Raw genomic sequence first — 27863 nt, 5'->3', positions numbered from 1 at the left:
GAGAACGAAGTTTTCGACTGCATTTAGGAACAAAATATTGTGGATCAACAGCCAAATATTTCTAAGGACACATTTATGAGCTCTATAAACCTAAGTCATAAATCTGGCAAGAAGGACCAAGCCACATGCAATTATACATATATTAGAGTGCTCTGGCGACATAAGACGGATACTCATTCAGCAACAGCGCGTTTTTATCAATTGGACTTCCTGCCCAGCACGAGATTATACTATGTTAACGAGATGCTACAAATGTCAGCAATATTGTCATTCTGCTAAATACTGCACAGAAGCTGAATCCACATGCAGCCACTGCGGATTATCGGGACACACCAACAAAGAATGCCCCAAGATACTAGAACTACCAAAATGCGCTACAACATGTATGCGATTCAAAAAACCAGCTGACCACCAAACTGGAGATGATTCGTGCCCAGGAAAGAAAAGTGCCCTTATAAGGTATTTAAATACCATAGATTATAACGGCACCTGCTAAAACCCTACCCTGTTATTTATACTATGTCTAAGGAGAAACGTTTTATTATCACTTATTTAAGTTCCCCCTCCCCTCGAACCCTCCTTAGAACTTGTACACTCCTTTTTACTGTGTACTTAACACAGCAAAAGGGAATGTACAAGTTTCTAATGGGGTGGCAACGCGCATGTGACACTGTTTGAGTTGCAGGCGTCCATAGGTTACGGTGACCGCTTTACATCAGGCGGGCCGTATACTTGTTTGCCACCGACGTAGTATAAAAAAAAGTTAATGTAAACCTACTTACTTACAATTTATAACCTTTATTGTTTTGCTCAATAAGCACCTAACTACATTATACTGACCTACTAACACGAAATGCCTAAGATACAAGTATTAAGTTACTTAGTTTAGGTATTGGCGTAAAATAATATTATGTTGACCTGCTTCAATTTTATGCATACAAGACTTTTTTTGTTATTTATGTCTTTCTAAACCATGTTTGTACCTATATTTATAGTTTTTAAGCATTATTTAAGAGAATTGTGATTGTTTTAATTTTAGATATTTTTCTATGAAATAAATTTTTTATCTTTATCTTTAGTAGTAACATGCACGTACATAAAACAAACCTTTTACGAATTATTCGGACGTGGCCCACTCAAGTCCCCGATGGCCCAGAATATTCACAGTCAATTACTCATTTGAGAATGTAAAGGTAATTAAACACGGAAATGTGCAATATTTATAACAGAGTTTGCTACCGCTTAATTTGGTGGTTTCACATGCCAGTAGGTAATTAAACGATTGTTTGCCATTTTGCGATAATTAATGTTGGCTTGTTTGATTTGCGCTAATTATCATATAGAATCGTGTTGCAGGGGAGGACAGATACGATAACGCGTGGTAATTTTTGTAATAACATTGCTGATCTATGTAAAGCATGGTGTAGTTTTTTTTTATGGGATAGGAGGCAAACGAGGTCGCCTGATGGTATGCGATCACTGCCGCCCGTGGACACCTGAAACACCAGAAGTGTTGGAAGTGCGTTGCCGGCCTTTAAGATGGGTGTACGCTCTTTTCTTGAAGGTTTGAAGGTCGTATCGGTCCGGAAATAGTGTAACTATAAAGTGATATTACGTTTTATCACTGATTACCAATTGTTCAATATGTACTTGACATTCAAATTATTATTGATTGACTCAGGACCTCTGTTTATTAATGATACAGATTTTAAATGAAGTCATAGATTCACACTATTTTGAGCTTAAGCTACTAGTAGTAGGTACAGTCAACCAATTGGAACCCTAGGCCACTCTACAACCATTTCAAAATGACAAGCAGTAACAGATTTCTTACAATCTGATTTATAACGTCACTATGACATAGTTCTACAGTGGCCTAGGGTTCCAATTGGTTGACTGTACAACTAGCGCCCAAAATAAATGTAGGTACCTATGAGTATTGTTTTCATTGTTGTTACTGTCTGAAATTTTGTGCTTGCCAAAGTATTTATGTAACTATCCGCAACATAAAATAATACAAGGGGTAAGGGTGTCTTTCCACCAGAGATATGCTACGCTACGTTGCTATGGATGCATCTTATATCCACCAATCGGCTTAGTCGAACCCGTTCCCACTAGCGCTATGATTTGTGGAACAATTAACAAGATTGGTGGATATCAAACACATCCACGCAGAATACACCCTAAAACGAATAACTAGTCAGAAACCGTTTAAAGTCATATTTGACTTCATATACATTTTATTGAAGTGTTAAATTTTCTTGCCTTACCTGACTTGAGTTGTGTCGAGAAATTCGTCTTCCACTGCTGTCATTTTTTACAACATTATAGCTGAGAGCCTGAGAGTTTCTTTTTTTTTTTTTCGCCACTTTTAAAAATATGATATTTTTGAAAAAAATATGCTATTTCTACTCAGAATCACTAGCTTTTTCAATCCTAGTAGTTAAAAAAATTGTCCCATACGATTTTTTCTTATTTTGTTACCATTTTCCGTACATGTTGTGTGGGGCAACAAAAGAGGAAAATAACAAAAATGTATGGAATTTCTGGGACCCTTTTTGTCTCCCAGTGAGATTGAAAGTACTCGTGATTCTGAGTACAATTGACCTAAAATTACCTAAAAAAATCAAAATTAAAAAATGGCAAAAAAATAAGAAATGCTCAGCTACACGAATAAAAATAAATCCATTAAAAGTTATCTACTATGTGTGTGAGCGACGAGCGTGGGTAACATTTTTTAAGAGTACATTTTAATTAACCTTAGCCTCTGACCAGTCAAGGGCGGTGATGGCCAAATTTACGAGCCAGTTCGGGCTTAACATCTCGTTGAAACGGATTGATTCATAGCCATGTCTGGATAACCTATTTTATTTTAAATGGAGTCTAGGCTTAACCCATCCAGACCTAAAATATTACCTATCGTTACAGTGGAAAATTAGGGGTGTGAATCGTGGTTTTATATCGACAGATGTGTTCATCGCATTTTCTCGGAAATGTTCATGTTCGTTATACTGTAAAAGTCTATAATTCTGTTAGGTACTACTAGGAACTTGACTGGAATAGCATGAAACATTTTAGTCCTTTCCCTGAAAATATAATGGAAAAATCTTTGAGCACTACATCTGGAGCAGCACACAACACAACCATGCAATGTAAAAATTAAAAAAATATAATTCTATTTTACTTTGTACCACAATAGTGGTGATTACCACAATGATGGTTTACGGTGGTGTCGTTGATCGGGTCGCCACTTTTCCAAATGAAGGTTGAGAGAGGCGATGGCTGAGATACGCGCCATTCTCGTGATGGGTGCTGTTTGTGAAGACCGGTCTGTTTCAGCTAATAGGGGCTATACTATAATATATATCTACTTGTGACTTTAATTTTGAGGCACTTTGTTTGGTCCTTGTTTGTTTATTTTATTTCTGACTCTTGGAGACTATATACATCTCTAAGAAAAAAATTTTAGATGAAAATAGATTATTATCTTTAGTTGTGACATCTAGACTCTTTTACAACTCAGTTATTTTAGTTGTTTTATTTTAAATTTTTTGTATCAGTTTGTTTTTTTACCATGTTTAATTTTAAATTTAAAGTAGCTTTTTAATATTGAATCTAATTATTTATTGTAATGTTGACATGTAAAGTGCCCCTTTGGCCTACTTACTGAATAAATGTTTTTGATTTTGTTTTGATTTTGATTTTATTAAACGATTAAATACTGTCTCACAGTTTATCTGATACAAACATTTTGTGGTATGCTTTATAACTCATAGATAATGCTTACCTATAGCTCAGATTCAGGCAGCAACTGATTATCTATACCTAACATTTTCTATATATTACACTCAATCAAAATCCCAATTATCATTACTCGATATCTCATTTACCGAAGCAATTTATTATATCGAGCGAGGCTAAAAATTGTCGAAGCAAGCGTGGCGTCGAAGCGAACGAATCCCGCTAGACTTGACTTAATCATAAGAACGACCGCGAAAATCGCTCCGGCTGAAACGAGGCCCTAGGGAGGCGAGCGATCGGCCGGCTTTTTCCCTGCTCCTGGTTCAGTTCGAAATTTAAGATACATCGAAGATTAGCTCTGGAGACGATGTGCATTGAATGCATCAGTATGATAATGCATTAGAGTATAACGCTTGCATGGGAGGTCGCGGTTTATACCAAAGAGTTTTTGAGTGTGCCCTACGAAATGTCATTCGATATTTGCCAATCACTTTTCAGTAACATGAAATATCGTTAAGAACCGGACTAATGCTTACTGGGCAGGTCTCTGGGTTGGAAAAGAAGGACTGGGCAGTCGCTTTTCTAAAATTAGCGGCTATGCCAAATATTAGGTACTGAGGTTAATTGTGCCAAGGCCTTAGTTGAGAGCCTGAGGTCCTCATGTGCCGTTGATACACCAGGACAACACGAGGATGATACCTATTTGACATATCTTAAAGCTTGAATCGAGCCGTCTGATCGCGTTGCAAACTTGCCACGAATTACACAGATCTCCTAGGACATTACGCGATTGTTTAAATCGATTGGAGATGTTGTAAGCCTAAAAATATAATTTATTCCGACAAAGATTTTTTATAGTTATCGGTATACATTTTTAGAGTACTTAGATAGAAAGCACGCATACGACTTGCTAGGTAAACAGACACCGTAAACTATAGACGCCTGTAAATCTAGAGGTGGTACATGCGCGTTGCCGACCAGAACACTATACACCAAAGTTGAGACAACAATTTAAAATAACTTATTATTTTTTTCGTATCAATAGTAGAAGATTAAAAAAAGAGAATTCCTCACTGAATGTTAGTAACACACAATAATATAATTAAATTTATTGTCATTTCATAACTCAATATATTTAACAACTGCATGCATTAACAAACTTTATAAAATTACAAAATTAAAATAATAATAAAGCTAGAGGTTTGATAAAAAATATTTAAAAATAACTTAACAATATTACACCTTAAACAGGGTCGATAGGTACTCTACTAAATGTGCCTACTTAATACGCTGCTGGCGTTACCCCTCAGGGTGGCTAGCCGAATGGCACAATCGCTCACGAAACGCTCTAGTAGATATCTATCTCTATCGCGCTATTGGCGCGAGAGCCAGCGGCGTATCGCTTTCGTTTGGCGTCGGAGAAATGCCATTCGGCTACGGGGCCTGTGGCGAGAGAAATTTGCTGGACTAAATAATATATTTATGAATTAATCCCCAGAGCTGTGTGCGTAGCCGAATGCACAAACGCGCAAGAAACGCTCACGATAATATCCTCTTTCGTAGCTATCTATCTCTATCGCTCTTGCGTATTGGCGCGACAGCAGACTACATTTCTGAGGCATTTCGATGACGTTTCGCATCGCAGAAATGCCATTCGGCTACGGGGCCTGGGGTCGCCGCTTCTCTCCCGCAGTCGCTGCCCTGACGAAAGAATTTTTACGAATCATGATTGTATATTAATACAATATGTATAATTATAATTTAATATGAAAGAACACAGTTCATTGTAACAACCTAACAGCTAAATGTTAACTTAAATCTGTTGAAACATACCTGTTTTATTTTCAAACATTGTCTTACTGTGTTTATCCCGTAAGTCTGCAGGATCGTAAACACTAGCGTAAACCTCCAGTCATTAAAGTGCTGCATTCTTTGCGCATGCAGTGTATAGTAAGGCGGCGGAATTGAAAAAAGTCGTCTAGTTTTGAAGTTGATGTGACTGGAGAGTATACTGCCGACAAGTGGTATCGTTGTGATCGGTAGACTTTATTGAGTACAAAATAATGACTTGTCGCATTCTCAGACTGTGGGGGGGTTAACTATGACGTCACAAAGATCGCGGTCCCGGGTTTCAATTTTTTGCCAATTTGTCTAGAACCCCTTATCCAATTTTGAAAAATGAGGTGTCGATTGAAAGCGTATAACATGCTGATTAAGATTTCTTATATGTGAAAAGTATAGTTTTGTTAGTTATTTTTTAATTAACAATAATGCAAAAAATACTTTTTTTTTACTCTCTTTTTTTGATTTTTGTGACTCAAAAAGGCAATGAAAACGGCCACTTAGCTAAAAAATATGTTATATAAATCATTTAACTTCATTATTAAGCTATCTGTTGCTTTTTAAATTTCTACGATCGGATAATAAATAAGCAAACTACAACCACATACCTGTAGGCGGGGAGTACCGCTTGACACGCGTTCCCATACATTCGGCGTCTATCAAATTACACCTCGCGCAAAATTCGTTTCAAGCAGATATACCTCTAATCTTATTCATCGTAACCTATCAATATTGGTATCATTTGAAAGGACAATTAAAGTACTTTAAGAAACAATGTCAATCATTTTCTTAAAATCAATAATCGCCAGTCTGCGGTGGTTACAAAGGAAAAAAGTGGGTATGCAATTTGACTGGTTTCCTAGGTTTGATACCCTAGACGAGTTTAAAAGGGGAGGTAAAGGTGACATATGGGTTGTTCTCTGGCCTAAAAGCTATACAGAGGGTCAGGGAGAAAAAAACTAGGGTTTAAGTTTAGTTTTAAGTAATTTTTTCTTTTATTTGTTGATTTTATTGTGTTAAATTTTTTTGTAATTTTATCAAGGATACACGTTGGTTTCTTTTGCTGAAAATTCCCTTTTTTATGAGAAATGTTATAAATTTCATGGCATTTTCCGATAGAGACTAAAATTAACTTTCAAATAAGGCCACATAGTCATACTGATACATAGTCATACCCTTAATATTATATAAGTAAAAGTATGACTATGTGGCCTACTGATACATAGCCATACCCTTAATATTATATAAGTAAAAGTATGACTATTTGGCCTTATTTGAAAGTTAATTTTAGTCTCTATCGGAAAATGCCATAAAATTCATAACATTTCTCATAAAAAAGGGAACTTTTAGCAAAAGAAACCAACGTGTATCCTTGATAAAATTACAAAAAATTAAACACAATAAAATCAACAAATAAAGGAAAAAATAACTTAAAACTAAACTTAAACCCTAGTTTTTTTCTCTCCCTGACCCTCTGTGTAGCTTTTAGGCCAGAGAAAAACCCATATGTCACCTTTACCTCCCCTTTTAAACCGTCTAGGGTATCAAACCTAGGAAACCAGTCAAATTGCATACCCACTTTTTTCCTTTGTAACCACCGCAGACTGGCGATTATTGATTTTAAGAAAATGATTGACATTGTTTCTTAAAGTACTTTAATTGTCCTTTCAAATGATACCAATATTGATAGGTTACGATGAATAAGATCAGAGGTATATCTGCTTGAAACGAATTTTGCGCGAGGTGTAATTTGATAGACGCCGAATGTATGGGAACGCGTGTCAAGCGGTACTCCCCGCCTACAGGTATGTGGTTGTAGTTTGCTTATTTATTATCCGATCGTAGAAATTTAAAATCTCTTACTGCTTGCCATTTTGACATGGCTGTAGAGTGGCCTAGGGTTCCAATTGGTTGACTGTACCTATACGACAAAAATATCTCTACGTACGAAATGTATATTATATATTAGGGTCAAAGTGTACATATTTTATATGATTTACACTTAACTAATATGTCTGCTATGTCTACTGCGGTATCCGAACAATGGTACATACATATAATCACGCCTGTATCCCATAAAGAGGTAGGCAGAGCACATGGACTACTATGTTTCAGTGCCACTCTTGGCAAAAAGGGGTTGAAACAAATTTAAATTGTGACATTGCAGTGACAGGTTGCCAGCCTCTCGCTTACGTCACAATTTGACCCATATCCCACAGTCAACTTCTACGACACCCCCGGGAAGAAAGAGGGTGGTGAAATTCTTAACCAGTCACCACACGGGACATTATGACATGTCCGAATATATTTTATATCTGCATCTGAGACTCGAGTGGCGTAAAGACCTATCCATCAGAGTGAAGAAGTCCCATAAAATGTGTCTTGAAAACTTAAAACATGGGAGATATAAGCGTCGTCATACATGCGGCTTATGCGGCAAGAAGTGTCGAAAAACGATAGGCTTCTACTGCCATAAGCGAAAGTGCGTTGGTCGGCTCAACCGCTCCTAACACAACGCTGCAAACATTTTCATTTTCGGTACTTCGAAAAGCAGACACTGGTTTTCAGCGTCGACTGGTATTCGGCCTTATTTGAAAGTTAATTTTAGTCTCTATCGGAAAATGCCATAAAATTCATAACATTTCTCATAAAAAAGGGAACTTTTAGCAAAAGAAACCAACGTGTATCCTTGATAAAATTACAAAAAAATTAAACACAATAAAATCAACAAATAAAGGAAAAAATAACTTAAAACTAAACCTAAACCCTAGTTTTTTTCTCCCCTGACCCTCTGTGTAGCTTTTAGGCCAGAGAAAAACCCATATGTCACCTTTACCTCCCCTTTTAAACCCGTCTAGGGTATCAAACCTAGGAAACCAGTCAAATTGCATACCCACTTTTTTCCTTTGTAACCACCGCAGACTGGCGATTATTGATTTTAAGAAAATGATTGACATTGTTTCTTAAAGTACTTTAATTGTCCTTTCAAATGATACCAATATTGATAGGTTACGATGAATAAGATCAGAGGTATATCTGCTTGAAACGAATTTTGCGCGAGGTGTAATTTGATAGACGCCGAATGTATGGGAACGCGTGTCAAGCGGTACTCCCCGCCTACAGGTATGTGGTTGTAGTTTGCTTATTTATTATCCGATCGTAGAAATTTAAAAAGCAACAGATAGCTTAATAATGTAGTTAAATGATTTATATAACATATTTTTTAGCTAAGTGGCCGTTTTCATTGCCTTTTTGAGTCACAAAAATCAAAAAAGAGAGTAAAAAAAAAAGTATTTTTTGCATTATTGTTAATTAAAAAATAACTAACAAAACTATACTTTTCACATATAAAAAATCTTAATCAGCATGTTATACGCTTTCAATTGACACCTCATTTTTCAAAATTGGATAAGGGGTTCTAGACAAATTGGCAAAAAAATGAAACCCGGGACCGCGATCTTTGTGACGTCATAATTAACCCCCCCACAGTCTGAGAATGCGACAAGTCATTATTTCGTACTCAGTAAAGTCTACCGATCACAACGATACCACTTGTCAGCAGTATACTCTCCAGTCACATCAACTTTTTCCGAGACCCTCTCGCCGCTCTACTAGTAGAGGTAGAGGTCATTCATGTATCAGGGATGGTAAGCTAAGTACAAACATGAGAGCAAAACTGCAACAGCCAAATTCAAACTTTAAGATAGGTAGTACAGTCAACCAATTGGAACCCTAGAACTATGTCATAGTGACGTTAGAAATCAGATTGTAAGAAATCTCTTACTGCTTGCCATTTTGACATGGCTGTAGAGTGGCCTAGGGTTCCAATTGGTTGACTGTACCTATACGACAAAATAATCTCTACGTACGAAATGTATATTATATATTAGGGTCAAAGTGTACATATTTTATATGATTTACACTTAACTAATATGTCTGCTATGTCTACTGTCGTATCCGAACAATGGTACATACATATAATCACGCCTGTATCCCATAAAGAGGTAGGCAGAGCACATGGACTACTATGTTTCAGTGCCACTCTTGGCAAAAAGGGGTTGAAACAAATTTAAATTGTGACATTGCAGTGACAGGTTGCCAGCCTCTCGCTTACGTCACAATTTGACCCATATCCCACAGTCAACTTCTACGACACCCCCGTGAAGAAAGGGGGTGGTGAAATTCTTAACCAGTCACCACACGGGACATTATGACATGTCCGAATATATTTTATATCTGCATCTGAGACTCGAGTGGCGTAAAGACCTATCCATCAGAGTGAAGAAGTCCCATAAAATGTGTCTTGAAAACTTAAAACATGGGAGATATAAGCGTCGTCATACATGCGGCTTATGCGGCAAGAAGTGTCGAAAAACGATAGGCTTCTACTGCCATAAGCGAAAGTGCGTTGGTCGGCTCAACCGCTCCTAACACAACGCTGCAAACATTTTCATTTTCGGTACTTTGAAAAGCAGACACTGGTTTTCAGCGTCGACTGGTATTCGGCAGGCGACAGGAATGGACCACTTGCATTATGCAGCGATGCGAGTGGCTAGCCGGTTAAAGAACGATTTTAGACGATCCAGAGAAAATGTGTAGAGCTGGATATCGACACTAGATCTTTCTGCGGAAGATCAAAATAACAAAAATATGTTCTAAAAAGCAAATGTTTTATTGTGCAACAGTGATATTATATATTGGTGGATGGCGTTAAAAACTTGATAAGTCGAGGTATTTTTTGCTCTGAACTTAGAACAAATTATATCATATGGTTCAGTTTTGGTCGGTCCTTACGACTCCTTCTTCGCACCATTAGCGCATATTTTTTGGTGAAACTTAGTACAGTAAAATAAAAAAAAACAATGAAAAATATTTTATTTTGTATCAACAATTGTTTTACAAACTATCTGCGCAGGTGCCTCTTTTTAAATGAGGAAACACTTGTCCACACAGTGTCATATAAAATAGTAGAAATAAAATAAAATATAAGTAAATTAAGTTTACACAGTTTTGTTGCCATATTTTACGTCAAAAATGAGACCGTTACGTAATAAACTGTGGCCGCCATTTATTTTCACAAAAAAATTATGTCACACCGCAGGGTAAAGTTCTAACGCCAAAAATAAATTGTATCGGAGTGACGAAAACTCGTGTCATTATTTCAATATACAATAGAATTGATAAATTAATGTCTAACTTGTCACTAGACCTCTAGTTTTAAGCTTTCTATTATTTTTAACTACTCGTAATTAAAAATGTAATCATATTAAGGAAGAATAAATCAAAAATACACGTGTCAGTATATTCGATTATTCAATTTGTGAAAATATTATTATAACAAAAAACTTTTTTTGGCCATTTTCCGCAAGTCGACAACCATTGTGCCTATTTTGCGTGAAATAGACGAAGTAGCACTACTCTAGCCACCCCAGGCTCCTCTACAAATTCTAGCGATCTTTTCAGGTTGTTCCTCCTTCAGTGTGTTCAGGTACTTGTTCCTATATATTTCTATCTATCATTAATATTATAGTAAAACTTTAATTTATAATCTATATTATAGGTATTTGAATTCGGTGTGTATTGAAATAATGATGTGACTTTTCGCTTCACGTCGCATCAATCATCGCAAATATTTTCACATAAAACTTCAAGCGAATTTTTGTTCGTGTAGAATAGATTATTTGATTTTTATGCAATAACGTAAACGGTTATTTCTAATTCATGCCTTTGTTCGTTGAAATGTCTATTTGTGTCTTTCTATGACGAAAGGGAGGACATAGAACATGAAAATATGTTTCATATGCAATAATATTATTTTTGTGGTGGTGACGTAATTTCCAAACTCAAATGGAATTGGGCGGGGCATGTTGCCAGGCAGAGTGATGGCAGGTGGACCAAAAAGTTGACCGAATGGTGGCCGCTATCAGATGTAAGAAGCGCCTGGCATCCGTTGGCTGGTTGGGTGGACGACATTCGAAAAACTGTGGGGCACTTCTGGATGAGATTAGCCCAGGACCGGGATAAGTGGCGTACACGAAGGGAGGCCTATGCTCAGCAGTGGACGATTAATAGCTGAAATGATGATGATGATGAATATTATTTTTATTCTAAAATAATTTTGTACTGAAATTCTTATGTCCTGATCTTTATTTCAAAAGACGCATAAGGACCCTTTAGATATTGAAAGTCACATGTTTCTATATCCATCAACATCTAAGTATACTTTTTACAAACTTGTATGTAGGTACACGTACAGACATAACAAGTAATTGTTATAATTTAAGATACCTAAGCCTGAAGATGTTCAGCATAAAACAATTAATAAACGTCACTCGTCATTAGGATTTTGTTACATGTATACGACACAAACAAATAGGTGTACACTTAATTATGATTACAGGTATTCGTAATGACGTAACTTTACCCTAGCTTCAAACTGAACAGGGCTTTATAAACTTGAGGATATGATTCAATATAAAATGAATGTTCGGGTAAATTTGATACCATGTAGGAGTCAAGGGTGTAGAGGAATTAACGTTGGCTTATGGCACTGTATTAATTTTGAACCGTAGTAATTTTGGCGGTGACAGAACTAAGACACCGACTCATAACTCACTTTGTAACGCAAATGAAACTAGCGTTTAATTTACTGTTATAATTTAGTAAATTCCTTTACGGTCCAAAGTGCTACGCTTAGTACGTAGCCGCAACCGCGTACCCTCGCGACGTAGCTTGGGGTTGGGTCTTGACTTCAACTTAGTAGCAATGTTTTAGGACAGCCTGTTTTTGTAGTCTAAAATGTCTGATAAAATGATTTTATGTAATATTGACGACACAATAAAAAATAATTTAAACAACAACCTACAAAATTGAGGATACTTGAAAAGAAAAAAAAAACACGCAGTATCACGTCATGCGCGACTCAGTTCGCGGACTACGTTACACTTTACATAAAAACATCGCGTTCAACGACAACGGGGCATCAACTTTCCCAGCGAAGACATAAGCGAAATTGAATTACACATATTGAAAAAGAAATGTGTAGCTCCTTGGTAGGCGTGGTTTGGTTTAAGACTCCTCCTACCCAGTGATCCGCGCATGAATCGCAGCGTCGTCGCAGGCGAGTCGCGCGCGTGAAGTCAGTGTGAAGTGAGTCGTGCGGCCGATCTGTGTCGCTGGCCTTCGCAACTTTGCCTCTCCACCGCGACGAACGCAGTTCTCGCTTCTCCACTCCCGACGCGAATACACAAACTTTCGAGTGTTTGACTTGAGCGAAATTTAATATAACTTCGTCGGACGAGCTCGGGAAGTGAGATGAAGGAAAGTAATAAAACAAATAAATATTTTGTTAATTAAAACACCAGTCGAAAGTGCAAAGCTTGTTCTGTGTTTGAAGAGGATGTAAATAGCGGATGGTGATGTTTGGAAAAGATTACAGCAAAAGGTATATTCCTACTTCCGCCAGTTGCTTTACAGTAATTGTAAACTTTATAGAATGTAGCTACTGAAGAAAAGGAAACCGACCGAATAGGTATTACTACTGAGAGACTTAATAGATCATAATAAAAATCATTTTAGGGTTCCGTGCCAAATAAGTACAATAGGAACCTTTATGGTTCGACTATGTCTGTCTGTCTGTCTGTCACATTACTAAATATAGACCTACCTATTGATGCTGTCGATATAAAACATGTTCAAAATAACTCGACAGAACAAACATATACATGAAAGCTTTTATTTGCAGTGTCAGACACTTTTTTTTTTTTCATGTAACGGGACAAGTATGACAGGGATTTCGAACATTAATATATATTATAGATAAGTTCTATGTAATGTTGGGTTGGCTACATTGATATATTATAATCGTTACTACTTGGAAATACTCAAATTAATTATAGAAGTTTGAAACGAATGGAATTTATGAAGTTCAAGTAAAATACTCATAATTATACATTTAATTTAAAGGTACATTTTATAACGAACTCCTGCTATAATTTTGATTAAAAACAGACCTAGGGACTTTATTCACTGTAAAAATTACCAATTTAATAAAATGTAAAACTAAGAGTGCTAACTACCTAAAAGAAATTGGAATACTTCAGGGCTACTTACCCTTAATTACGTTCACTCTGGGTGAAGACGGTTTTTTGAGACCAATCCCTAAAAGGGTCAAAAGGAAAATACGTGAGGGGCTGAGGGCAGCGAAGGCCAAATCTAGTATGCGTAAATTTACCAAAACGTAATACCCGGGCTTAGTTTACGTAGGTCAGATTTCAGTACCTAATGAATTTAATTATAATAGTTTGCCTTTGGGATAGACCTTAGGATAGATCCTAACAAATATTATTTTAACATTTATTAATGAGCTATTAGAAAACAAACGTGTCACGTTTTTCGATAAACTACTTTAATATTTTTTTAATAAAACAATATGTCAACTAATGTAACAAACCAAACTAAGAGTAGAAAACCTGATTCTCTTAGGTCCTTTGAGCTCAGAATAACTAGCAAATTCAATTATGGTTATAAAAAGTCTCAATTTTTTTACAGAAATCCTAATTTCCACTGCGTCCCGTGCAAACAAGTGAAAAATACCTTCTAATTATAAGTAAAACGTGACGTGATGATACGATGAAAAATGCTAATTCCATGTATAATATGCTCAGTACCTAAATGCAGATAATTTTAAAATTGTGTTTAAAAGATTTTTAGACGTTGCTATTTATTGAAGTCAGTATCCCAAATTATCTGGCTACAACTCGACCCAACTTCACCTACGTTTCGCTCTTGGTGGATAAATATAACTCATTGCTATTCTGGCTGGCCGTAGATGTAATGGTAATTATTTGAGATTCCATGAATTTTCTAGCTTGATTTCGTCCCACTGTTGGGTAAAAGCTTGCGTCTGTTTTCACCATTTGACACTGTCGTATGTCGTTTGGATTTTCATATTTTTCTGGATTGTGTCCATTACATACATAGCTTTTTCTGTGAGTTCCTGGTTGTGGTTTAAATCAGTTATCTACAACAAAATCTACATAAATTCCACTGTGTATAAATCTCTGCATATAGTTACCCCTCATGTCTATAAATCTTATCTCATTTCGCATGGCTTTGCAGATACACTTCTCGTCTGAACAGATGTTTTATGTAATCCATACTAATATTATAAATGGGAAACTGTGTGTGTCTGTTTGTTTGTCCGTCTTTCACGGCAAAACAGAGCGACGAATTGACGTGATTTTTTAAGTGGAGATAGTTAAAAGGATGGAGAGTGGCATAGGCTACTTTTTGTCTTTTTCTAACCCCCCCATTTCCTACAACGGGGGGGGGGGGGGTTGTATGCGCAATTTTCGAATGTATCATGAATGTCATCTGTCAGATAAAAGCCTAAAGCCCTTCATTTACTGTCTTAAATAAAGCGTGACATTCGCATATTAGGTTAGGTGAACCTATTGGAGGAGTAGGATGTGATAAATAAATTGTTTTGTAAGGGGGTACACACGTCTCGAAAGTGACATTCATTGTATGGAGAAAGTGAACAGCACCCACAAACGGTTAAGTAGGTCTTTTTTTTTAACCTCACTTTTTTTGCAACATATTTATTGTATTTTTATTCGATTTCGATTCATACTCATAATCGTGAGGTCTGTCAAACCTTCCATTCCGTTACCGCCATACAAAATGCATAAAAAAATGGTAACGGCATGGGAAAAACCCTTGGGACACTTTTTTTCTGTTTTTAGGATTGAAAGAGCTCCCGATTCTGAGTGGCAACCACATAAAAAAATCCAAATTAAAAAAGTGGGGTGAACAAAATTGAAAAAAAAAAGCACAAGTAACCATAAAACTAGAACCAAAAAATCGCGCACAGTTTTCATGACGTTTAAGCTATCGATATTTTATTTCAAAATGACAAAAAACTGGTGGCAGCGGTGCAGCACTACTCAAAATGAAGTCTGTTTTGATGTCACTGTCAGTCTTTTAATTGACAAATCGAAATGCTAGAGTATATAAAACATTTTTCACTAACCTAACTAGATGTAGCACTTATCACGTGAAAATAAGGTCTACGAAAGAAAAAGATTTTGGATGGGTACTATACAAAATATACCTTTTACAATCATACCTTCATAAATATTGACGTTCTTTCATTCTTTATGGGCGGTAAACTGATCAAAACTACATAATTCTTGAAGTGGTTTAAAAATCACCACACGTTTTTACAGACTATATGAAGGACTACAAACACTGTCAATTGCTACTGTTACAGCGTGCGTAGCCGAATGCACAAACGCTCACGAAACGAAACGCTCGTAGATATCTGTCTCTATCGCTCTTGCGTATCGGCGCGACAGAGTCAGACTACCTTTCACGGCGTTTCGTTTTCGTTTCGCGTACCCAGTAGAAATGTCATTCGACTACGGGCCAGGTCACTTCCGGTATATAACCAAAAACCTACACCAAGTCAAATATTTAATAATCCATAACAATGTTGATTTAGTGTTGTTACTTCATTCTGTTTCCATCGAATAAAAACTCCATTAAGCACATAATTTTGGAATGTGCGGCAGTAATGATAATAATATTAATTTGTATAAAACACCCTATACAAAAGTCAATAGAATTTTCTCTAAGTTGTTCATTAACTTAAAAGCTTCTTGAAAGCTTAACAAGAAGCCTCGTCAGTTTTAGAAAACGCGGACCAGCGTAATTTAATATTCAATTCATTTCTGTACGAATTCCTATGTAACAGATGATTTTTAAAAGCTTGAGAAAACACAATCTAAATCAAGCTCATCGACATGGATCAAATATTGATTTTCTACAAAATTTTAATGTATTTAAACTTAGCCAATTGGTGTAACATAATGAGAGGACCGAAGGATTTTAAACCATTCATTTCTGAGGATAAAATAAAGATAAAATGTTATATGACTTGAAGCAAATTTCGCCAAAAAAAAATTTTTGTGTATTTTTTTTGTCTTTTTGCATGTTTTTTTTTGTCATTTTCACATAAAAAGTAAAAGTTATTCGTAAAACTGGCACTTAAAATAATAACTTATATTTTTTTTCGAAAAAAAAAAAACTTTTTTGCAATGAGTTACTAGTTATTTTTTGACATCTATCAACGAGGATAGTTAGATTATGTCCGATAACGGCATCGTCGCCATCAAAATAGCATTTTGTTCTGAGAAATAATAAGTAATTGTTGTTTTTCTAAATGCTTACAACTCTGAAAGTAGGCGAGTTCCAGATAAGTTTATATGACATTTTATTCTTATAATATGATGAGGAATAAGCTGTTAAAATTATTCGGTCTTTCGAGTTACACCGTGTATAATAAGTAAAAGTTTAAATTGTAGATCTGGTACAGTGAGCCGCAAAAGTGGATGGCGAAATAATCAATGAATTCATTCATAATTTCTCCATGCAATTTCGCAGCTCACGGTACAAGTAGTTGAGGAGAGACTTTCGAGTAATTTGCCCACTGCTGCTTTGAGCTGACGCTGACGGCCTTTTTTAGGGTTCCGTAGTCAACTAGGAACCCTTATAGTTTCGCAATGTCTGTCTGTCCGTCCGTCCGCGGATAATCTCAGTAACCGTTAGCACTAGAAAGCTGAAATTTAGTACCAATATGTATATCAAACACGCCGACAAAGTGCAAAAATAAAAAGTGGAAAAAAATGTTTTATTAGGGTACCCCCCCGGGTGCGTATCGATCAATATAACTTTTTTTGATATATTTTTAGTCGTTATAACGATCATTTGATATAATATACTAACTAAAACAGATAATATACTAACAAATTGTATAATTCTTATTAAATATAATGATCATTTTTTCGAATAACATTATTATAACATACTTGGAGTATAATGCTCATTTCCGATAATAAATAAATTGTATAACACAAAGAATAAAAAAAAATGTACAATAAATTAGATCCATCATTTACCAGAAAAGTAGATTAGGTTAGAACTATGACCCCTACACACAACGCGCTGCTACCAGAAAAACAGGTTAGGTTAGGTTAGAACTGTAACCCTTAAACATATGTACTTACTGCAATCATTAAAGTAGGTTAGGTTAGGTTAGAACAGTGATCCCTTCAAAAAAGAATAAAATTAATTCATGAAATGTGAAAATATATTTTTTAATACAGTTGCTCAAAAAGTGCCCGTTTTTTGGCTGTTTAGCGTGCGAGAAGTTGTATTTTACGAACTAGTGCGTAATAAGTATATACGTTCCATTTTACGACTACTTACCGAGCTGTTTTCATATTAGTCTAGTTTACTAAGACAGAATAAAACTATAAACATACTATTAAGTGATTAATATTTAAAACGTTAATATTTCATATGTAATTGTTTACTTTTAGTCATACTAAACATAATTTATAAAATGGTTTATACACTGAAAAATCGGTCATAATGAGTCGTGTAAACAGAACATGATTGGAACGAAACGCGTCTTCTACTGTCAAAGTAGAGGCGTCTACCATGTTTTAACTTAATGCACGTTCAAAAAACCTCAATATGTTACGCGATTTGTCATAATTATTTTACGTTATTTGCAATACATCGGGGCATAAATGGATCGATTAAATTAAAATGTAGTTGTACATTAAACAATCGTCCCAAATCGTAAATGTTTATGTTTTTATGGCACCCAATGAAATAAATTATGTTAGATGAATAGCAAACTCGAAAATATGCACGCAAGTTTAAAAGCTTCAAAAATACGCCTTTGAATTGTCAAATAATCCGTCAATGTCCATGGGAAAATTGATAGTTCGGATTGTTTTATTTCGTTGTAAGTAGTAGTGTTTTTTCGCAACTGTATTAAAAAACGTCGTTCGTCACACGTGCGAGAATGTCATTCTTCACTCGTCCCGAGATTTGTCTCGGGACTCGTGAAGTAATGACATACTTCTCGCACTTATAACGAAATGTACTATTTTAATTTTTTTCCTTATTTTTAGTAAAAAATTCTTAAAAATAGTTTAAAGGGGAAGTGACGTCACATAGTCAATTCAGACTATTCAGAGCTGCCACTAAAAAAATCTTCCGGTTGGGATGTCACTTGAGTTTGACTGTAACACTTATCACCGCTCGTAGTATGGAGATTAGAGGTAAGGAGCGAAAGCTTTAAGTTTCAGAAGTGCAGATATAAAACCAGGTGGCGCTGCAATTGCAGGTACATAAGGATAATTCGACTGTTCTACTTTGACAGATTTCTCTCCTTATACTTCTACATTCCATAGCTCGTAGTTATTCAATATTTGTTGACAGTGACACTTGACAGTCAGACATCTCGGACTGTTTAAGCTGACTGTTAAAACTTTTTTTTAGGAATGATTTTGTCGTTTTCTTAGGTGTATGAAACAACACATGTGACGTCACGAAGCTGTGTCTTGACGTTTGTAACTTACGCTTCTTCTGTTCGAAGTAGTAATAAAAAGGGAATTTCGCATTAAAATTGCAGTTTTTGGGAAAAATAAAAAAATACGTGTATCTTTAAATATTCAGTTCTTTCGAACCAAACAATAAAAAGTAGTAGTCGAAAATATGAAATGTTGTCAATTGTGTGAATGCGACCAGTGGTAACGCTGAAAGTGAACGCAGCCGACGCGCGCGAAGGAGGGTAGATCGCGCGCTGTCTATGCAACTTTAACATCCACCCGCCTTCGTCAGTTTTCCGTGATCATGATGCATGCAACTGCGTCGAAATATCGGGAGCTCGACAAAAATCAAAAAGGTAATCACGGTCTATATCCCGGTCAATATAAGTCTAATGAAAATAACCGTGAATCATTCAAAACTCTTCATCCAAAAAGGGTTTTACTTTTATATATTTTTTGTGAGTAGAAAAAATAATAAATTATGCGAGTCATATCCATATTAATATTTAAATCGCTACATGAAATCCGCTCTCTAATCATAATATTATTGAAACTATCTGACAAAGTAAGTTTGAAACGGGAGGCGATGGTGACGGAATTCACATTTTTTTACATATTTTGCTGGCTGCCATTCCTCAACCCTCCAACTAAATGGCAGCTGACGTCCACAAGGGTTCACTAATAAAAAGTATCACCTAGAAAATGGGATCGGTTTGTATCTTGTAAGGTAAATTTAATATAAAAGTGATGTGTTTAGTACTACTTTACAAAACGTTCCACTTGGTGCTCTTAAATGAAACCGCGAGGGGTATTGTCTGATCTATTCTGCTGAGACAATTGGCCACTAGCAAGTTAGAATACTTAAATTTATTGTTTTGCTTATTCCTATATTTGAATAATTCCTTTATTTACATGAACATATTTACATAATTATATAAGAAACTAAGACTAAACTTAAAAGCTAGCTAATGTCTAAAATAGGCCCTTGAGGCATTGTACCAAGGATACTGGCGACATTTCCTCGCTGTATCGCAATTCTGATACGTTGTGCGAGGAAGTCGCCAGCTCTTCGGTCACCAGTTACCTCAACCAGACGCTTCGCGATTTCTGTGAACAACTTGTTCGCGCTGGGGCCCCATGGACCTAGAGTTTCTACACCAAAGGGTACAAAAAGGTATTCTTTGCCAAGACTTTTGTATTTATTACGTTTCAAAATTTCGGCACTTTCTGCCGCTGCGCCCGCTTTTATCTTGGTCCGTTGGAGGTGAGACGGTGCCAATGTGTCTACGCAGGTAGCATCCCACACTAACATTCCTTTATTTTATTGTGTTACAAAAGACCGTGACATCAATATTACTAAACTGGGTACCTAGCCCACGTCACAACTCACAATCGCTGACGCTCGCTATGGCTCTTCTGTAATGGCACGACAGAGCCAGACTGTGTTTCGAATGTTTTGATCGCCATGTATCGTCAACGACTGTCACTTTGGCTAGGCTGCAGGCGGGCTGATGTTGGTGAGCACGTTTCGTAATTAGGGTACAAGTAACGAATTCCGTTTACGGGCCGAAGACCAGTGACACACAGACAGACGGACATCAGAGTGACAGCAATGGGCTTTCCACCCTTTGAGTATACCCACTGAACTCTAAAAATGAATTTCTATATGATGAAGTATACCTAATATGATGAAGTTCCATTAATAATAGGCTATTTGACCATTTTTTAAGGTCTGTCTTAGATATGATTAAGTACTGTCCAATTAACCGAAATAAAATATTACCATATTTTATTATGATCTAAAAATATCTAAAAATATTTTTAAATATTTTAAGTATACTTTTACGTAATCAGGCGAAAACAACACAGTCATATTAATCTATAGATTATAAATGTGCATCAGGGCATTCTATTTGAAAACAACATTTTTTGACTTTTGAGTATGAGGCATAAAGTTCGCTCGCCTTTGTACATAACCATTATAATTATTCACTGTACTTGTAATTTGTTCTGTGCAATAAAGTGTTTAGTACTACTACTACTACTAGTTCATTGTGTCAGTGATTGTTTTGACATGAAGTAAGTTCGAATTCGATGACGTCACTACATCGCTGACAGCGTTTTCGGTGGCCGAAATAAAAAAAATTACACAAATTTTAAACCGAAAATACATAGTCGTCAATGTCGTCATACACTTTTAATACCCAAAATCTATAAATATTGTTTTTTTTTATGTCAAATACTACAGAAGACAATCATTTATTGTGCCAAATTCGATATGAGTCTAGAGCCTATTCAGGGCACTTAATTCATACTAAAAGCTGGATTTCATCAGGTTATAACTGAAAGTCATATTAATTTATATGAGTTGGATTAGTAGGTACACTTTGCAAAATAAAAATGTTTAAGTATTGGCAATCCATAAAAAGATTGTTTTACTTCCTTGTAAATATTACTTTCCAAGTATCTATGAATAAGGTAAACATTTCAGGACAACCCTAATTTATTTTAAAAAATAGCAAAAACATTTTGTAACACTCACTCAATAGGTACTTAGTGATTTTTTATTTATTTATGTTTCTTTACGTATCAGTCAGTATTTAATTAGAATAATTTTAACGGTACTCTTAACGGAGTGTATACCTAAACCTTCTCGTGATCTGGGTACGTAGCCGAATGGCACAAACGCTCACGAAACGAAACGCTCGTAGATATCTATCTCTATCGCTCTTGCATATTGGCGCGCCAGAGACAGACTACCTTTCGCGGCATTTCGTTTTCGTTTCGCGTCGCAGAAATGCTATTCGGCTACGGGGCCTGAACCTGTAGAGCTCTTTAGATTTAGAAGATTATTGTAAGTTAAATTAGATAATCTATTTACAATCCGTATTACCTATTTTAAAAAGAACGTTTGACTACGTTAAAATGTTGGTATGCAAATAAATAGCAAATAATGCAATCTTAATAATGTCAACATTTCTAAATAGAAAACAGCTTGTTCGTTAACAAGATAATTAAGTAAAGTTACAACCAAAGTAAAACTTTTTCACTTAGTGCCCCGAAACTCATGTTCCTTAAAGGGAAACTTTTACAAATTAATAGGCTGACTGGTCTACCGAGCATTTGAGATACACTCGATTTAAATAAGGAATATTCTGTTTTTTACTTATTTTAAATTACAAACATGAACAAAATATTGTATTGGAATTGCCACCCAGCAAGGAAACATAGCGAACTAGCTTTTGCCCGCGGCTTCGCTCGTATTAAATTCGAAAAAAAAAACGGAATGCTCCATGCAAACGTTCACCCCCCATTTATGGAAGTGGGGGTTAGAAAGAGACAAAAAGTTGTAGTAGCCTATGTCACTCTCCATCTCTTCAACTATCTCCACTTGTAAAATCACGTCAATTTGTCGCTCCGTTTTGCTGTGAAAGACGGACAAACAAACAGAACACACACACTTTCCCATTTATAATATTAGTATGGATATTATGGACACGTAACGCGTTACCAAGACTACCAAGAGACATCGACATAGGGGAAATTTGTAAATACACTTTAGACCCATAGTATGTCGTCACTACTTTTAAAAAATCTCGTATCACGCTGTTCCTCAAAGTTAAAACACAGTAAGTCTATATGCATTCCATACATACTTACTACAATTTTCTTTTCATTGACAGACGAAGACACAAGTTTTTTTAAAAGTAGTGACGATGTTTAGTTTACTTTTAGTTTTTTTTTATTGGTTTTATATTTCTGTGTCTTACACGAATAAAATTAAAATGTTAATTTATTCCATGGGTTTGTATATAATTACCTAGACAAATCTGCAAAACATTATCTTTTACAGATACTTACAAATCATGTTTTTCACCAAAACTGTAAAGTGTCGAGTGTTCTAGCCATATATAAAACTGAACCACAAACAATAATTATTGGACCGGAAATCTCCCTACACAATTCGCGCAGTTTGTGGACCAGTGCGATACAAATCAAATTCCATAATAATTGACGTGTGTGGTGTTTGCAAAAAATACGCGGACCGGTCAAACCGCGCCTTTGACCCATTTTATTAGTGTTATGATCAATTTTTTGACATAGACTAATATATATATTACTAAATACTCAACATATTAAATCCCGTATCAAATCAAAATTGCATACCTTCTGGAAAGTAGCTATTTCGTATTCACGAGTAGGTATATTGTAGTAGATAAGTTATACTAACTACCACTGTATAGATCATGCTTTTTACGAGAACAAGCGAATTTGACTAAATATAATGATAAAGTTTGTTTGTCCTTTTCTATCACACCAATACATCGGAAAGGGACAAACGAACTTTATCGGCTTGATAACTTTAGAGTAAATACGTTTATGAATAGGCTACATAATATTTTTATCTACTATTACATTCCTCAATTAAAATGAAACAGGAGCTCGTAGTTAATTGCTCGTAGTTAAAAGTACCTATAGGTCTTTAATGAACTGATTGGACTGATCTTTTTATGCCACGCCGACAACGCCACATAAAACATACTTACTCGAGGAGGTACCTACTGGGCATTTTCGCGAAAAAAGATTCAAAAACTTTTTTTTATAAAATAGGTAAATTTAATGTTTTTCCTACTCAGAATCACGAGCCCTTTCGATCCTACTAGGTAAAAAAAAGCGTCCCAAATTTAATTTTTCCACTTCGTTACCATTTTTACAGCTTACAAAGTGGAAAGTACCTATATAAAATAATAGAAAATTTCGGGTCCATTTTTTTGTCTCTTGTTTTTTTGTCCTAGATCGAAAGGGCTCGTGATTCTGAGTAGATAAAACATAAAATTTACCTACCTTTGAAAAAATATTTTTGGTGATTGTTCTCGCGAAAATGCCGACCTCCTGTAAGAGTCGGTACCTATGCGGCGCGGTTACCGTAGACTGTAAAATTTCAGCAGTTATTTAAAGGGATTGAATTCTTTTAAATACAAAAATAACAATATTATAACTTGTCTTATGGTGATATTCTAATAAAACGAGTACGTGCACAGTGTCGAAAATCAAATGTTCGAAATACGAAATTCCGAAAGACATGATATCGAAAATCAAAATTGCTATTGTACGAAATTCCCACAGATGCATGTCCTATGGTTAATTGGCATATTTTTAGAACGTCGAAAGGACAATACTGCTAATGTACGAAAATACTATCAACATTTTTCCTACGTTTAGTTGACCTAAGTTTAAAATTCATTAATTACGAAATTTCTAAAAATGTTTGCCGTATGTCCAAGAAGTCTGTTGAAACATAGTTTAATATTACACCTTTATAAAGATTTTCAAGATCATTCTAAGCTTGTTATGTCTTATGGGAAACTATTACCGAACCCTACAAGTTCCTACACTGAACATGAAGTAGATATGGTAATTCTCTTCGAAAAATAATCATTAGGATTTTAGAAAGTAGCAATTTTAAGAACTAGATATATCGACTTTCGAAGTATTGGTGTAAGGCAATTTGGACAAAGGAATATTGAATCTCTAAAATAAGATCGGTCGATTAAAAGTGTAGTAGGACATGCATCTTTAGGAATTTCGTGCATTAGCAATTTTGAGTTTCGATATCATGTCTTTCGGATATTTTTTTTTTATTTCGTACTTCGGACATGTGATTTTCGACATTGTGCTACGTACCCAATAAAACTACCATCCCTAATGTTATGAAACTCTTTTGTTTTAGTATCATTCGTAGTACAATGCGGACTGCCACCGGAAACTTTCATCAGGGCTACCGTCGTAGCTCAGCCCTTATCTTCTTACACAATAATGTTTAGCGCCCCCACCTTACTGACCGGACGTAATAAAAATCAATTACACCTCGGCGAGGTGATAAACTTACTTTTAATTCGACTCTTATCTTAATAGTGCGGAGAATACCGTTAAGTGGATTTCGCGTCGCGAGTGAGGCTATATTTCCTGAACAGTGAGTAATTTAAACGGCAACCACTGATATCTGCGGACGCATCCATTACGTCACTACCGCGGAGTGGGAAGGTATAAATTATATAGCGGAATACTTCGCTCATCTGTTTGAGCAGTTGAGTATTAAATTTGAAGATTTTATCAAACGGTAAGCAGAAGGGGTTGTACAGTACTTAAAATTTTAACTACGATCGTATCGCTTCGTCGTGGCCGATAACATGGATTTACCAGAATGCAGGAAAAATTGTCCTGAAGTCATGATTAGAGGGGAATAGGTTACTACCTCTAGATAGGTCAGTTTTATAATGTCCATTAGTGTAGTGGCTAGCCTTCTGGATACTATCAAATTAAGTGCTCCAACATATTGAGTTTAGACTACTATTTAATACAAAATGTTAGACACTGATAAAAAAAATTGCCTACTATAAAACAACGACACCAATTTTCATTCAAACGGGCCCAGTGACTCAGCTTTATAAAGGTAACTGACCGGTAGAGTTCCTTTTGCATTTATATCCTACTGTAGGAGGTATAAATATGAAATATCAATACAAGACTGCCTGTCACAGGAGGTTCCCGTTTTAAGTTTATCCCACTAAAAATAAATTCGCTGCGTCAGTCACTGTCCCACAGAAATCAATAGTCAATATGCGCTATCATTCCGCCATCTAAAGCTCCCTGGCTTATACCAATAGGGTTATGTTTTGGTTGGTTGCCGAGTTGTGTGACTGGCCAGTTTTTGCATCACACACCCCTATTCATTAGGCCCTCTCCAGTGTCCGAGCCTGTATTAATTACAGCCTAACAAATGCCATACGAATTTTACAACACTGCAATACGTGAGCGGGTCAAATTTCCTTAGTGTTCTTGCTTTTAGTTGGCTATTTTTATGCACACCACTACCTATTCATTAGTTGTAAAATAAGGCTAAAAAATATTCACATAGGCATCTAGAAAGTCTGTCCGTAACATACTAAAGTTATGGGAAAGCTGTGTATATTTTAAAAAGAAACTTCATCTCATGTCAATTTTTTTAAATTGAAGCTGGTACTACATAGTATGCCACTGCATGCCAAAATGTCATCATTTATATTTTCCAATAAATAAAACTCATCATCCTCCTTGCGTTATCCCGGCATTTGCCACGTCTCATGGGAGCCTGAGGTCCACTTTGTCAACTAATCCCAAGATTTGGCGCAGGCACTCGTTTAACGAAAACGACTGCCATTTGACCTTCCAACCCGAAGGGTACTAGGCCTTATTAGAATTAGTCCGCAGTTGGGTTATTGGAATTCCAATAAATGAAACTCTTACAAAATTATGATAACAAAATCCAAATATTATAAAGGGCAACTAATTAATTTGCCTCTTTAGATGTCGATAAGAAACCGAAATAATTCCTAATATGTAATGTGATTTACAAAACAAATATTCTACAGTTCAATTATTTAAAAGCTTTAAAATCATTATATTATCTACAAAGTTGAATTATCGGACTCTTCAGACCAGATCAAGTAGTTTTAGCATTCGTTATCATCTGAGTACATGGTTTTGAATTAGGTGCCTAATCGGTATGAAATTGCGGTTAAATAAATATATTTTGCTGATTTTGCTATCCCATTCTCCCACTTCTGATCTAATACCTACTGTAATACTGCCACCACATTTCGATGGTAAGCACCAGTGCTTACATAATACGGATTTATTGTGATTACCAACGAACAGCCATCCATCAGTAACAATAGGTAATTATTCTGACCGCGCAATTAACAGTGCACAGGCAGTTTTAAATTGATTACTATGCTCTGCAATCAAGTGCGCTAAACACGTCAGTGTTTCCAGTTATTATTTATTTAAACTTAATTGCTCAAAAGAGAAGCTTAATTTAGGAAAGGCGACTTAATGGCATGATGCATTCTCTACCAGTTAGTTTTAGAGAAAAGCTGAAAATATTGAAGGTGGTGCACAGCTGGCCCCGTAGCCGAATGGCATTTCTCCGACGCCAAACGAAAGCGATACGCCGCTGGCTCTGTCGCGCCAAACCAAGCGCGATAGAGAACTAGAAGAAAATTGTAAACCAACAAAAATTATTAGAAATATTTATCTGGATTCATATTTATTATGACGCCATTAATGCTCATTGTACCTGCACCATAAAATAAAATCCAACTTTGCAAAGCAATAAAGTGTCGGCCATCCGGTATCCGTGAATCATTCTTTTGATATGTTACATGTTTGTGACATAGGACTGCGTTTGGGAGTTCTGGAGCAGTTGGAAATAATTAGGTAAAACAATAGGGGGCTGATTCTTAACCAGGAGTTGAATGTTGCGTCATCGCCGTTATTATGAATTTTTCCATCTCACTTACACATGCATGGTACGGGGGTGATCTAAAATTACGTAATAGAAAGCAAAGCATATAATTCGCCGTCAGAAATCAGTTTATTGGTCAACGCAGGGCTGACCATGCCGTGCCCACGTCCTGATTACGTGTTTATAATTGCCGTCACATCACAAACGAATCCGGAATCATCGAGTTGCCAATAAGGATTTCAATCCGGGCGAGCAGATATGGTTATCTGGCAGGAATGGCCGGATCCGGCCCTTTTTAGAAGTTACCGTATCCGGTAAAATTAAAAATATACCTAGATGTACTTACTTACTTGTAAGCACAGAACGTTACAGTACCCCTCAAAATACCTTCCATTCGTCGTTTTAATGTCAAGACGACGAATGGAAGGTTTAAGTTGAATAGAACATTATTTTATTACAATCTGAATTAAATAGCCGTTTTTTGTAATCAATGCGTGAAATAACTTATTCACATTGTAATGATAAACGAAGACGGAAGACAGTTTTATGTAGACAGGCAAAATTTTCAAAATTTGTCATACCACGCA

General features: G+C 35.9%; 1 protein-coding gene across 1 annotated transcript in view; it reads left to right on the top strand.

Annotated features, from left to right (window-relative positions):
* Nucleotides 1-12763: 12763 nt before the first annotated feature.
* Nucleotides 12764-27863, top strand: part of LOC125225787 (lachesin) — a 124197-nt gene continuing 109097 nt past the window's right edge. The window contains exon 1 of the mRNA XM_048129640.1: nt 12764-13027. The gene's annotated coding sequence lies outside the window, so the exon portion shown is untranslated. The remainder of the gene's footprint in view (nt 13028-27863) is intronic.

Source organism: Leguminivora glycinivorella, chromosome 4 (assembly GCF_023078275.1).
Source record: "Leguminivora glycinivorella isolate SPB_JAAS2020 chromosome 4, LegGlyc_1.1, whole genome shotgun sequence".
Classification (NCBI taxonomy): Eukaryota; Metazoa; Arthropoda; class Insecta; order Lepidoptera; family Tortricidae; genus Leguminivora; species Leguminivora glycinivorella.
This window is presented reverse-complemented; position numbering and strand designations above follow the sequence as displayed.